At 40.2% G+C, this 14320-nt stretch overlaps 1 long non-coding RNA gene across 1 annotated transcript in view; it reads right to left on the reverse strand.

Moving 5' to 3' along the window:
* Positions 1-422: 422 nt before the first annotated feature.
* The window catches only part of LOC115336829, a 37535-nt gene continuing 23637 nt past the window's right edge, over positions 423-14320 (reverse strand). The window contains exons 4-5 of the long non-coding RNA XR_003921933.2: positions 5899-7164; positions 423-1419 (exon numbers count right to left, since the gene is read on the reverse strand). This is a non-coding gene — a long non-coding RNA (uncharacterized LOC115336829). The remainder of the gene's footprint in view (positions 1420-5898; positions 7165-14320) is intronic.

Consider the following 14320-nt stretch of genomic DNA (forward strand, 5'->3'; position numbering starts at 1 on the left):
TTGTACATAGGAGTGCACTTGGGCTGGGGTCAAATCAAAGCCTTTCATCACACCCCTCTGCTTCTACCTTAGCTGTGTGGCATACCTCAGTAGGGTAGATAACATGAGAAGAGAACCTATAAAAGAAAGAGAAACTCATAACACTTAAATTTAACCCTGGTTCAAGTGCAGTCTCTACCAACTACCATCGAAACCTGGACCTTTGTTTCCCATGTTGCAGACAAATGCCACAACTTCTTCAGATGAATGTATATGTGGTCTGACATAAAATCCATCCTGGACCTACAGAAATCTTCGTTGTTATCTGACGTAATTTGTGACGTGATTTTATTTTATCTTACTATGGCAAGAAAATTGTGAGAGTTCTTGATCAGTAAAAAGAGAAAAACTTTGTCCTTTCTATAGGAAATAAATAACAGCCATTTTATTAACAGAATTAATTAACAGCCAATTTATTAATGGAAATTTCCACACTGGTAGGCTAGTTAGGCACCAGTCTAGGCACTACAGTTTCAGTAACCTTGCAGGGGCTGTCACAATTTGGAAGTGCTCTGTCACTCCTTAAGGCTGTTGGAATTACAAGTGCATCCAACTTTCATCAGAAAATACTGTAGCCTGGTTTAATTTAGCATCTTACTATAGAAACAAACATTTTACTGCAGTGGATTCATTTCTAATAAACTGAACACTTCTTTCCGTGCAACTCAGGTAGCCCTGAAACAAAATCACCGAGCAGTTTTCATGTAAATGCAGAGTGAGATAAATACATTGAATGTGTGGCTAACCAAGAAATCACTTCCCATAGTAACACTAACTGCTCGAAAATCCTTAAACTTAGCACCCTACAGGATCTGTAAAGAATATCAGCATTATTATTATTATTATTATTATTATTAATATTATTATTATTGTATTGCTGCTGCACTAAAGTATCCTAGCCCAAGATAGGAGCTCCACTGTGCTGATAATGTAGGAGCACATGTGAAAATATATGTAGTTCTTTCGGACACACAGAGTTTTCTGAATTGAGGAAAAGACAAAATTAGTATCATGAGCAAGAGGAGGACTTCATAGCTAGTAACGTGCACTGCATGATGGGCATTTATCATAACTCCGGGTTTTTTTCCCTCTCTGTCAAGCCGTAACACCCTGTGCTCTCTTAGCATTTCTTTCAGCTCCCACTGTGGCTGCAACGTATCTACCTGTAAATTTTGACTCTGTCTTTTCCTCTCATCTGTTTTGCTACTTAAGTTTGGTGGCTTTTAAAAGACAAACAAAAATCCAGCAATTTGTCTTGCAATTCTCTTGGAAAAAGGCTTCTTTCCACAGGGTGTCTTCAGGCACCATTGTGTTCATGGTAGCTGATGTGTTACCTGGCAGGCTGTGTCAAGCTGTGGGCCGCACCATGTCTTTACCATCCTGGAAGTAAAGGTCTAGTTAATGAAAACAACCTGTGCAAAACAAACAAACGAACAGGCCTTTTTGCATAAGCTAGACTTGTGTGGTTTTGTTGCTAAAATTCACATATACATCTCCTGTGTATTATTATCCTGGCTGGAGATGTACAGGTCTTTTTCAGAGCCACTCCTTGCTCTTACTTGCAGACTGCTTCACAACTCCACAAAAAAGCCATTTGTAAACAAATCTAGAGCCAACTTTGAACAAACCTAGGCCCAGTCTCTAATCAGATCAAGCTAGATATCAAATCAGCTTGGACTCTTTCCTGTTTACAGGCAAAAAATCAAATGAAATTCAGCAGAATTCAGCTAGTGGGTATAGATATCACCATTATTTTTATTGACTAGTGATTACTAGAAGGATTTTTTAAAATCATCTAACTCTCACAGGTAAAGAAGTTTGTGTTTTAGGACCCTCTTGGAATTAAAACCATAATAAGAAAAATCAAAATGCCAAAAAGAAAGCATTTTAACCTATTACATGAGAATAGATATATGTTTAAAATGCTCAAAAGCCATGCAGTTTCCCTCTAAGGTCTGATAATTCTCTCTTATTTTGGGTTTTCAAAAGAAGCTCTAAGGACAGCATAACTTGGAATTTTTGGCTTTGACTAGCTAGTTGATTTTGCTGCCAATATTTCTGCAATAACTTCATGCAGACATATTTGAGATTTTTTTTAGATGTATATTTACTTCTGTTGATCTAATTCTGACTGTTAATTAAACACAAACTAATCTTGAAGATTTCACTTTATTTTTTCATTTGTATGGCCAGTCCATTTTTTTCCTCTGGCTTTTCAAAATGCAATTTATTTCTCTTATCATTAAGAATAACTTGTGTTTTTTCATGCCCTTTCTGCAATGAAATGTTAGCACATCCCCATTTCCAACAGCACCATTGTTAAACAAACCCAGCACTCAGTGGCCACCATTTAAGTTTAATTTCCCCACAGTTTAAAGTTGTGATGTGACAAAGTGACAGCAGTCAGGTTCCTCCAATTCCAACTGGACATTTAGCTGTAAGACCTGCCCAAAAGTGTTTCAGCAGGTGATCACAGCTCTAGAAGGATATCAAGAAATATCTTACCTGCAGGGTCTGTGTACAGTCAGCTGCTCTACCACTGCAGTATCTGTACCCAGTAATATCATTCCCCTTTTCCATTTTTTGTCATGTCCTGTTAGGACTTTTATTCATGACCAGTTCAATTCTATCTGATACTCAGCAGTAAAAATAAGTAAGTAAATCTTTGCATCCGTGTCAAATTCGGATTTGAGATTTGGTTTCCTTGTATACAGTTTATTCTCCGCAAACCTGGGGTGCTCTCCATGACAGTGCTCTATAGGAACTGGGTGTTTGTACATGGTTCTGCTATATCACCTAAACACCATAAGTAAGGGGGATCAAATCTCCTTGTCCCCATTCTCTGCTGCACTGGGGATGAGCAGTGGCTGGGAGGTGGGTTTAGCTCCCTGATTCTCCCATTTTGTAACGTTGTCTTGAGGCAGTACCATCGAGCTACCAGTACTAGCTTAAAGTAAAGCAAAGTAATGGGGTACAAGCTGTGCAGCTCAATGCCATGTGTCCCTAGCAAACATTAAACATCCTCTTTCTATTCAGGAGGGAGGGTGTAATAAGCACAGAAGGTGGCTGTATGGTTTATTAGCTTTAGGCTGGCAAGGACTGCTGTTACTTGTTTCAACTAATTTTCAAGTCAAGACCTTTGGCTAGCTCAAATCCACTGTTTCGTGTTCACTAAAGAAAGGAGTCTGTGTGCTGGAAAGTTTGGTCCATTAAGTCACATTTGTTGTTAATGTAACTTCTTTCAGCATTCATGTTAAGTTAAGCTGTGGATGGGTTAGTGAAGATAAAAGGAGCCCACAACCTTGTGTGCATGTGCATGGCTTCACAACAGTCTGTGGGAAGCAGGAGACAGCTCATGAGAGAAAAAGGAAAAGAAAAAGGATTAGTCTGCAGCATGTTTCATTAGTATGCTGCTAAAAGTTCCTCTAGGTGGTTGTGTTTCCATCATTTAGATGGTAGAATTAAAACAGTTAAAAATTTATCAAGCCTCACTTAGATGTTCACTTCAGAAATGCAGTGGATTAAAAAGCTGTTTTCCTAGGGTTGTTTGCTACTGTCTTTTTGCCAGAACTTAAAACAAATGCATGGAAAGGATCTTTCCAGCATTCATCATTATCTTTAAGACAAAGAAAACCATATTAACCTAACCAAGTTGCTGACCTCACTCTGAGAAGGAAGACAAGCATGATTCATCCCACTGGCCCTGGTTTAGGACTTGAACTCTCATTTTGGGCAATAAGATAAACCATTGCAGCAATTGCTTCAGTGAGCATCTGTCTCTGGTTCCCATCCTGTTCTGATGGAAGTATACAAGGAAATGCTGAAAGACGTTGTTTCCAACCTGTTATTCCAATACTGATTTTGATAAATTAGTAAATGATTTTGAGGTCTTCAAGTTTAATTTTCTCTCTACATGCAATAACAGCAAGCAAACAAACAAACAAAACATTACAATTTATTTTTCTTGGACTAGGAAGGTCTTAGCAGTCCTTAATAATTTGTATATTTTGAGTAGTTTCCCTCTGAAATTTTTGTGGGAACTTTCCCCTCTGTGGGAAACATCAACATTTTGTGATCTGATTTGGGACAGACATTAATTTGGAGATGACAGTAAAACAGTGATTTCCTGCTAGCTCTGCTGAACGTGTAGGTTGTATGAAATGTAACATGTATTAATTCATTCAAAACTACAGTTTTGAACCTAAGTCTCAAAATGCTGTGATATAACATTTCCCACTTAGTGGAAGTACAACTAGGTTATTTTCACGAGTCTTGTTCTAATAAAACAGAAACATTTATCTCATGCTTTTAATGTAACTATAGATACTAAAACTAACACTTCCATTGTCCTGTTGGTAGAGAGAGGTATTTTGGGTTTGGTTTTTTTGGTCATGCTATTATCTTTCCCCTTATGTTTCTTTCTCCATTCTTTAAACTTGCTTGAATTAGGTGCAGTTGTTTGTCAGGCTGGATTTGGAACAAAATTATGTATGATATGTAAGTAGATCCTTGCTCATAAGATTCAAATATTGCTATTTGTGTTTGATGCAGTAAGGTAACATTCCTGTTTTAAAAACTATAAAAGGGAAAAACCCCAAATACAGAGTCCCTAAATAAAACCTTCTTCTATAGCCCCCCAAAATAAAAACCTGTTCCTTGACCTTTTTCCTCCTCCAATTTCTTTTTCTACATGCTTCATTTATTCATTGCTGTTACTCTCTTCATTTTGCAGCATGCACTGACTGTGTTTCAAGCACCTGCAATAGGCCATGCTTGGATTGCCTGGTGACCATGACACTGCATGGTGTTCATGTTTTACATTAAATTGTAAAGTGATGGGGAAGTATCATCTGACTGTTTCCAACAATGAAGATATATTGCTTTATAGGCATTTGGAAGGGAAGCTAACCTGGTCCAAACTCTGAGAGGGATCTGCTCAGATCTTCTCCTTATACTGAACTCCCAATGGAAGACCAAAAGACTTAAAATAAGAAAAATCACATTTTTCATTTAAAAGCTAGAAATATAATTCTTTTGAAATAAAGAAAACACAAAACAACAAATGAGGACAGAACAGAAGTAAAAAGGGTCTGTGTAAGACTCACTGCCCACTGCTCTTTTGCCAGCCAAATGCTGCTGTTGGCAGAGTATCTCCTCCCTGAGATGGCTCTTCAGCTTGAGAGGGGCCAAGTAGAAAGGCAAAGCCCTCTCCCTTGCCTTCCCTCCAGGGAGCTGTGACTGCCTCAGTCTTCTTAAAAGAACATGTAGATCCAAAGCAAGAGCACAACAGATACTCTCTGTCATAGGCAAAATGACCACACAGTTTTCTCAGGTGTTTCCTCCAATTTTGGGGTGGAGAGGGCCTGCAGAGGGAGGTGTTTTTTCCACAACAGTAGTAAAAGATCAAGCACTTAGCTCTCGTGCAGCAAAGCTGCAACTGCTAATTGTTTTTATATTGAATTCCTTTCATAAGATATGAAGATATATGGCATTTTAATTTCTACTTTGGTTACTGAGTGATGCATGCAAATAATTAATTAAAATATTCTGCTGACTGAAATGATAATTTGGTCCAAAAAAAAAAAAAAAAGGGGAAGAGAGGCGTTATGATCCAAAAGCAACAGTGCCTCCTGCTCATTACAAAGAGGAACCATTTTCAAGGCAGCTAAAATGTCACTCGGGGTGTCGAAAATAAATGAAGAAAAGTTTTGGCAGAGACATTTCAATTCTTGTTTTAAACTGCTCAAGTGAGACATCAGTGTACAGAAACCCCAAATGTGAACAAAACTAATGCTTTGCAGTTATGCAAATTTTAAACATGCATAGAAGGATAATAATATGATAACTTGAAGTAGTTACCATGCATTGTATTATTGCCAGAGACTGTTGGATCAAAGACAATGTAAAAATTTGATGATGTGTATCACGTTGTGATAATGAATCTATTAATTAGCACACACTTTTTTGTGCCAATGTGTTCATAGATTATGCAGCTTGCAGGAGAGTCACAAGAGGTCTGGAACACTGGTGTATGTTCAGGATTTGGTTTTGAATTACTGAATAAGTGGTTGCCCAGAGTGTTAATCTCCATTAGGAAATTTCTAAAACAACTGTCACCTAGGCAATACCCTAGCAAACTGGATTTGCAGGTCAAGAATGTCTGGTGGACTGCAAGGAGCTTCAGTCTTTTCTTCTGTGCTTGTACAGAAGAATCTACGAGAGGGACATTGCATAGCGCATGTCTTTTTCTTTTCCCTTTCCATGGTTATGGTCAGGAGAACTTCTACAGAGAAAACTCTGCAATGTGACAAGAGTGAACTGACCTATTCTAGAAATTCAGCCCATGAAGGCCTCAAAGAGAAGTATTTTTCTCCCTGCTTCTTGCTTGCTTCATCTGTGGGCTTTGCCTTGCTTCAGAAGAATGCAGTGGTCTTAGAGGACTCCTGGAGAGGGATGTGCCTCCGGAGTAATCATGTCTTTGAAAATCTGCAGTGAAAACAAACTACAGCCTCGCATGGACAAACTGAGACAGATTTTGGCATGTCACATGATAACCAAACTATTTCTACATTTTTATTCATCCTTAGATGTGTATGCTTTTCACAGTCCTGGATAGAGAAGATATGTAGCAAGACTGCTGCAACCAAGTTCTCTTCTTTGGGGAGTAGTACTTTCTAGTGAGCTGGAGATATGAAGGGGCAGGTGTGCCATTAGTATCACCCCATCATCTTTATTTAGAGATCTGTTAAGTTTCATTCCTCTTTGGTAAATTAGGATAATTTGAGATGTGCATGTAATATTGTGTTCCGGTCAGTTTTTTGAGGTAATCTGTCCTCTGATATCTATTACTCCAGACTTGCCTAGCATCTTCATGCTGAAGGCTGATTTCAGATGTCTGAATTTAGTTTTCATTACTTTTTTAATGCTTTTCTGAAGAAGTGAGGTTGAAGATTCAGCAGTAACTGGAGAAATTTCTGTATCTGGTATTGCCATGAAAATCAGAGAGGATGACTGAGATTTGAGAGAAGTTTGCCAGTAGTGGGCACTGTCATTCCCTCAGCCAAAGTATGGATCATTCTTGTAAATTAGGACCAGAACTTGTTCTCAGCAATGTTATGCAATTTCCTGTGGAGGGAAAAAAAAAGAAAAAGAAAAAGTGTTCTTGAAGGTAATTCTGTGATGTTAGCAGGGTGAGAGAGAAGATTTAAGTGTTTTTTTCATCAGATAGATCACCTACACCATATTTCAAGTATTCGCATCTTAAAGCCGTTTTTCTGCAGCAATAACAGAGAAGAAAGGGTGAACACACTGCTTTGTTTTCTGTGAGTATCAATCCAACTCTATTACCAGAACTAAGTATAGTTGAAATAAATAAAAGCCATTTGTTACTCTAAATTAGAAACAGCAAAAAAAAAGAAATCTATTGTTCTGATACACTGATGCATTTGGCTCAAGGGGTTATTGCCATCATCAGACAAAAGCTGACACATGGCATTGTGCCGCACTGCATATTGTGCTCCAGTAGGCATGCAAACACAATGTTGCTCACGTTTGCATCATATGGCATTGGCATAACACCATAGTCTTAAAATGTTGAGTAAGGAGAACTCTCTGTCTTTGTGTGCTAGTAGGTGGAACTTTAAATTGTGTCACCACCACAGAGTTACTGATGAAAAAAAACATGGCTGGTACATTACTGGAAGTTTTTTAAAATAAATCTTAATTAAAAGCCAAACTATGGGCTTGGAAAAGTAATCTGCTCTCTAGTAATGTGTCAGGAAGACAAACACAAGGTAGGTCAGGAAACAGGCTTTCAATGGTGGTGCTGGAGAGGTCAGTGAGAGACAGCAGTTATTGACTGTGGTAAGAACGGCATGCATTGTGTAGATGAGGTCCGCAGCAGGAAATTAATGATCTAAGCTGGTGAGCTGTTCTATACATTGGGCCAAGTATATGTCATGAGCTTTTCTAAAACTAGCTAAGTGCAGGAGCTGGAAGCTCAGCTGTTACAGATAGAACAACAAAGAATATGGCTAGCAGGGAGCTTTTAAGATATCTAGTTCATTCCCAACCCCAGGAACTCTGCCTGAAAATTTCCTAACAAAAGTTTTTTTCTAGGAGATGCTGTAATCTTTTGTAGATAACCCATTCTTGCCCTTAACCATCCACACAATCAAAGACATCTAATCAATATGCAATTCAGGATTATTGCTTCTTCTCCTACATCCAGGAGACACAGGGAAATATTTATTAATTTTCTCACTGTGGTGTAGTCCCTAGACTAAATAAATATCCCTGTCATCTCCAACTCTCCCACCCACCCTGCCCCCTATGTTTCCAGTTGTTGTTAGTCTCCTCTGGAAACTTTCCACTAATATAACAGTTTCTAAACTGTGGTACTTGGAGCAGAGTATTCCCATTAGTAAACGTTTTTACTCATTTGGGTTCCTTAGTCAGTCTTGACTGACTATTAATACCTCAGATGATGCTGTATTGCAGAAGTATGAGTTGGTAAAGCCTTTTTGGTCTGTGAGTCATTCCATCACCAGCTCCTTTCCTGCAAAGCTGCTGCATAGATGTTCTTCAGGTTGAACTTCTGTAGTTGATTATTCCCACAGAAACATAATATTGTGCACAGATTATTGCCTTGACTTGCCAAGATAATTTTAAATGCTCTCTATCTGCCAGAGTGCAATCTTTTCCACTTCATACACACACAAACTTATTAAGTGCACTGTCTATCAAGGATTCGGATCATTAATGTGAAAACCCATTTGATATATTTTTACAGTTTGATGGTGAAACATGAAGAACTACTCTGACTATGATTTTTCTAATAAATTCTATATTTTTTTCATGGTAGCTCCCACCTGGACTGCATTTCTGCAGTACACTTATGGAAAGGTCATGAGAGACAGCACCTTCCTTAAAGTAAGAGATACTGCATCTACTGTCTTTTGTCCATCTACAAAGCTTGCTAAGAATTTTTTAGGCTTTGAGGAGATTGTCTTGGAGGGCAATGTATTTTCCCTTACTTGTGGCTTTTAGGTTAGTCAAACTGGTGGCTGGAATGCCAGAAGGGAATTGGCTAAGGGAATTGACTGGATGACATCTTGTGGTCTATTTCATCCCAGTTTTCTGTGATGGAAAGCCAGTGCTGGCTAGATTGTTCTTTGGCACTCTACTAGCTTTATATAAGCCTGATGAATGCAGCCTACAGAGACTTATCACATAAACCTCAATTATATGTGCTCCAGGAAAAAGCTGGAACAAAGAGATATACTGGGTTATTAGTGAAAAAATTATTTTGGGAAATGGAGAGAGGTTACTCAGGTATACATCTCATCCTTAAGTAAGGACTGATCCCACAGTAACATCTTAGTGGAGTCTTTGCTTTTGTATCTTCTTGGTAGTTGTATACTTTATGCTCTGCCAATATAAATAACTTGTCAGTTTGCACTGAGTCCCTTAGTTCCCGTCTGCTCTGCTGTCATTTTTCTACTTTCAAAGCCACCAATAAGTTTAAAGGGCTTTGACACTGAAGTTTTGAAACCAATACAGTTTAAAGCAGCCTCCATGGAGTTACAGGAGTCACTTGCATATCCTTGGCTCAGGCCCAAGTTTGTGTCCACCTCTCTCTTTGCAGAGCTGAGGTGTGACATAATTCTGCATGTCGTTTCAGAAGGAGCAATGGGCTGAAAGGGAGAGCTGTGAGCCATGTTTTAAAGGCAAGTGCTTTGAGATGCATTGAAAAGAGCTGTAATAGCTTTTTCTGTTCATGGCTGTCAGGGTAAAGAAATGCTGGGAAAGGAGAATAGAGGGGATAAACAGGTTTTGTCTTCCATTTTACCTGCATATGATAACTTTCTGTTGATGTCACAGTTGTCTCCAGCCTCAGCCATGGTTTCTACCCAGCTAGCCCTATTGTGATTACTGTCCTGGCAGTACAAGAGCTTAGTACTGCAAGAGCTTAGTACTACTTAATACAGGCAGTTTAGAAGCTGGACTTCTACTACTAACAAAATTCAGTTTTTCATCAAGTAAGAGGTATATAACAATGCTTTTTTTTTTTTTTTAATCAAGCCCTTCCATAGTATAGGTAGTGATGCCTAACACCTTACTTCCATGTTTCCCATTGCACAAACACATTAAACAAGGGCATATGAAAACTACATGGCACTTATCTCAGTATTTCCATGAGGCTTAGACAGCAAGACTGGATTGCACAGAAGGTGGGCAGAGGCAGAAGGTTGTTCTGGGTATGCCATTTCTGAAAGCTGAGTATTCTCTTAACCATGTACTTGTAAACCCTGGTTTCTTCTTTCAGTGAGAAACATAATTTGTATTTCTCTTGTAGGGGGAAAATGGCAGTTCTTACATTTCAATAAATATGAATTGTAGAATTTTTTATGCTATTTCCTGTTGTAATCAACAAACAAAACAGTAAGTCATTTTGTTTTGACTTAGTGAATATTCTAGAGTAATCTTAAGAAGCTGGCTTTTTTTATTGTTGTTTCCAATGTTTCTTTGTTGCCCAAATGGTCTGTTAAGCTTGTCTAACTTCCTCAATGACTTTGGTCTCAAGAGAAAGGCATTCTGGATTCTGTCTGGAATATTAAAATAGGCTGAGATTTGATTTGTAAAACAATCTGTAAGTTCTAATCCCTTATTCTGTACACCCAAACTCATGTACTGAAAATATCTGGGCTGCAGATGTAAGCATTCGAATGCTTGTATTAACAACACAAGTACTGGCAAATAAGTAAACTCACTGTGGATAACCTTATACTGATTTTTTATAAAAAGTTGCATATTTCTGCCCTTTTCTCCTTTTTCTTCTTCTTTTGCCCACTCGTCCCAAATACAAATTCTTGTTGCATCAAAATGAAAATCTTTCTTTTATCATGTAAGGAATAACCTAATCTTATTATTAATTTTTCAATAAATATATCAGGGTTTTCACCACTTTTATGCAGACAGTTAGTTACCCTGGAGCTATGCAGTTGGCTTGTTTGACTGCTGGGAAGACATCAGGGCAGTTCACCTGAAAAGTGAGTGATGCCTTTCTTGCTACTATTGCCAGGTCTAGGCTGCTACACTTCTAGTCTGACCTGTGGCCACAAGGAATGCACCTTGCAAGAACAGCATGAGATACTGTACTAATAACAATATGTAGGGTTAGACCTTGGCCTGAATCTTTTTCCACTTATGGCCTTAGTCAAATCACAATATAATAAGAACTGCTTAAATCCAGCTGACTGAAACTCCTGCTCACTGAAATATTTCCACTGTGTTCCTTACTTGAGCTCAAGGCACAGTCTGTTTTCCAGTCTTTTGCTCAGTTTAATTAATATAGTGCATCTCTTAGAAGGGTACTCAAGAATGCCACGCACCTTTTGTTCACTGAGTTACAGACGTCTTAGGTAGCACAAGCCCTTGTGTGAAGGCTAGACTCTGCTGTGAGTTATCACCTCTGGAAAGACTGCACTATCTGCTTGAAACAACACCTTTAACAATAAACAGAACCTCCCCCAGGCCTTTACTTGGTTTCTAAAATATTTGGCAGCCACTGCAAAATTCTTAAAACTGAATAATAATCTTCAGGAATCTTGGGTGAAGTGAGAACCTTTTTCTGTTCTTTAACTTGTATTAAATGAGGTAATTTCATAGAAGATGCAGAAATGTTTGTGAGTAAAAGCATCGTGGCAGCCTCTTTAGCTTACAGTTTTGTGAATGCAAAATTGTTCAAGGACTACATCAGATGCATTCTAGAAAAGAATGCAAGTCTAACAGTGTCAGAAGAAGCTTCAGGTGTCAGGTCCCTCTCAAGTCTAGCGCCAACTGGGGTTACCTTGTTTAAAAGGGGTGGGGGAGAAAGGTAAGTGTGTCTGTGTGGAGACATGAATATTCAGTCTGGCCCAATATTAAATGCAAACCCTAATCCACTTCTGTAGTCATGTGGCAGGAGATGTGACTAGCTCCCAGAACCTTACAGTGGCAAGTGTGTAGTGGGTTGTCCTGTCTGGATGAGGCCTTCCAGTATGGTGTATTATGACAAGCTTGACTTTGATGTATAACAGTTGTTTGGGTTTGTTTTTTTTTAGTATTTTATTTTTTTAGTATTTTTTTAAGAAACAGAATTAAGCGTAGTACCTACATGTTGTATCAGACACTGTTTTAGTGTTCACCTACTTGAGAAACTTCTCAGAGTATCATTAAAGGGCAATGCCATGTGTAATGACTTGAATCTTCCTACTAGGATGGCTACCATGCTGTCCTGGTTTCAGCTGGGATAGAATTAATTGTCTTCCTAGTAGCTGGTATGGTGCTATGTTTTGAGTTCAGTATGAGAAGAATGTTGGTAACACTGATGTTTTCAGTTGTTGCTAAGTAGTGTTTAGTCTAAAGTCAAGGATTTTTCAGCTTCTCATGCCCAGCCAGCAAGAAAGCTGGAGGAGCACAAGAAGCTGGGACGGGACACAGTGTGGTGGGTTGACCCTGGCTGGACGCCAGGTGCCCACCAAAGCCGTTCTATCACTCCCCCTTCTCGGCTGGACAGGGGAGAGAAAATATAACAAAGAGCTTGTGGGTCGAGATAAGGACAGGAGAGATCACTCACCAATTACCGTCACGGGCAAAACAGACTCAGCTTGGGGGAAATTAACTCACTTTATTACAAATCAACCAGAGTAGGGTAATGACAAATAAAACCAAATCTCACAACACCTTCCCTCCACCCCTCCCTTCTTCCCGGGCACAACTTCACTCCCGGCTTCTCTACCAACCCCCCCCAGCGGCACAGGGGGACAGGGATGGGGTTTACGGTCAGTTCATTACACGTTGTTTTCTGCTGCTTCATCCTCCTCAGGGGGAGGACTCATCACACTCTTCCCCTGCTCCAGCGTGGGGTCCCACCCACAGGAGACAGTCCTTCACGAACTTCTCCAATGTGGGCCCTTCCCACGGGCTGCAGTTCTTCACGAACTGCTCCAGCATGGGTCCTTTCCACGGTGTGCAGTCCTTCAGGAGCACACTGCTCCAGCGTGGGTCACCCACAAGGTCACAAGTCCTGCCAGAAAACCTGCTCCAGCGTGGGCTCCTCTCTCCACAGATCCGCAGGTCCTGCCAGGAGCCTGCTCCAGCGCGGGGTTCCCACAGGGTCACAGGCTCCTTCAGGCACCCACCTGCTCCGGCGTGGGGTCCTCCCCGGGCTGCAGGTGGATATCTGCTCCACCGTGGACCTCCATGGACTGCAGGGGGACAGCCTGCCTCACCATGGTCTTCCCCACGGGCTGCAGGGGAATCTCTGCTCTGGCGCCTGGAGCATCTCCTCCCCCTCCTTCTGCACTGACCTGGGGGTCTGCAGGGTTGTTTCTCTCACATGTTCTCACTCCTCTCTCCAGCTGCCGTTTTCCGTCTGTCCCAACTTTTTTTCCCTTCTTAAAAATGTTATCACAGAGGCATTACCACTGTCACTGATTGGCTCGGCCTTGGCCGGCGGCGGGTCCGTCTTAGAGCCGGCTGGTATTGGCTCTCTCTCGAACACAGGGGAAGCTTCCAGCAACTTCTTACAGAAGCCACCCCTGTAACCCCCCCCGCTACCAAAACCTTGCCACACAAAGCCAATACACACAGTCAGGGCCGCTGACCCAAAGTGGCCAACGGGGTATTCCATACCATGTGAAGTCATGCCCAGTATATAAACTGGTGGGAGTGGGGGCAGGGGGATCGCCGCTTGGGGATTAACTGGACGTCAATCGGTGAGCAATTGCACTGTGCATCATTTGTATATTCCAATCCTTTTATCATTACTGCTGTCCCTTTATTAGTGTTATCATTACCATTATTAGTTTCTTCTTTTTATTTTCTATTAAACCTTTCTTATCTCAACCCACGAGTTTTATTTCTTTTCCCGATTTTCTGCCCCATCCCACTGGGGGCGGGGGAGTGAGTGAGGGGCTGTGTGGTGCTTAGCTGCTGGCTGGGGTTAAACCACAACACATGCTGTCATATAAGGCTGTCAATTATGTTAATGCTTCCATTCTATGTTAATACTTATGTCACTTATTTATCAACAGATCATATGAAGATTTCTCTAGCTTTGTGTGTGCTTGCATTTAATGCTTTATATGGCTGAATAAAAGCTGACAGGTTGAATGATGGTAGAATAATAAATAATGAAATCTGAGACTCATGCTATATAAATGCAGAAGCCACAAACATCTGAGAAAACAGAATGCTGCCTCTTAAAAATGAAATCTTTAACTGTAAAAAATGCACC

Source organism: Aquila chrysaetos, chromosome Z (genome assembly GCF_900496995.4).
Source record: "Aquila chrysaetos chrysaetos chromosome Z, bAquChr1.4, whole genome shotgun sequence".
Taxonomy (NCBI): domain Eukaryota; kingdom Metazoa; phylum Chordata; class Aves; order Accipitriformes; family Accipitridae; genus Aquila; species Aquila chrysaetos.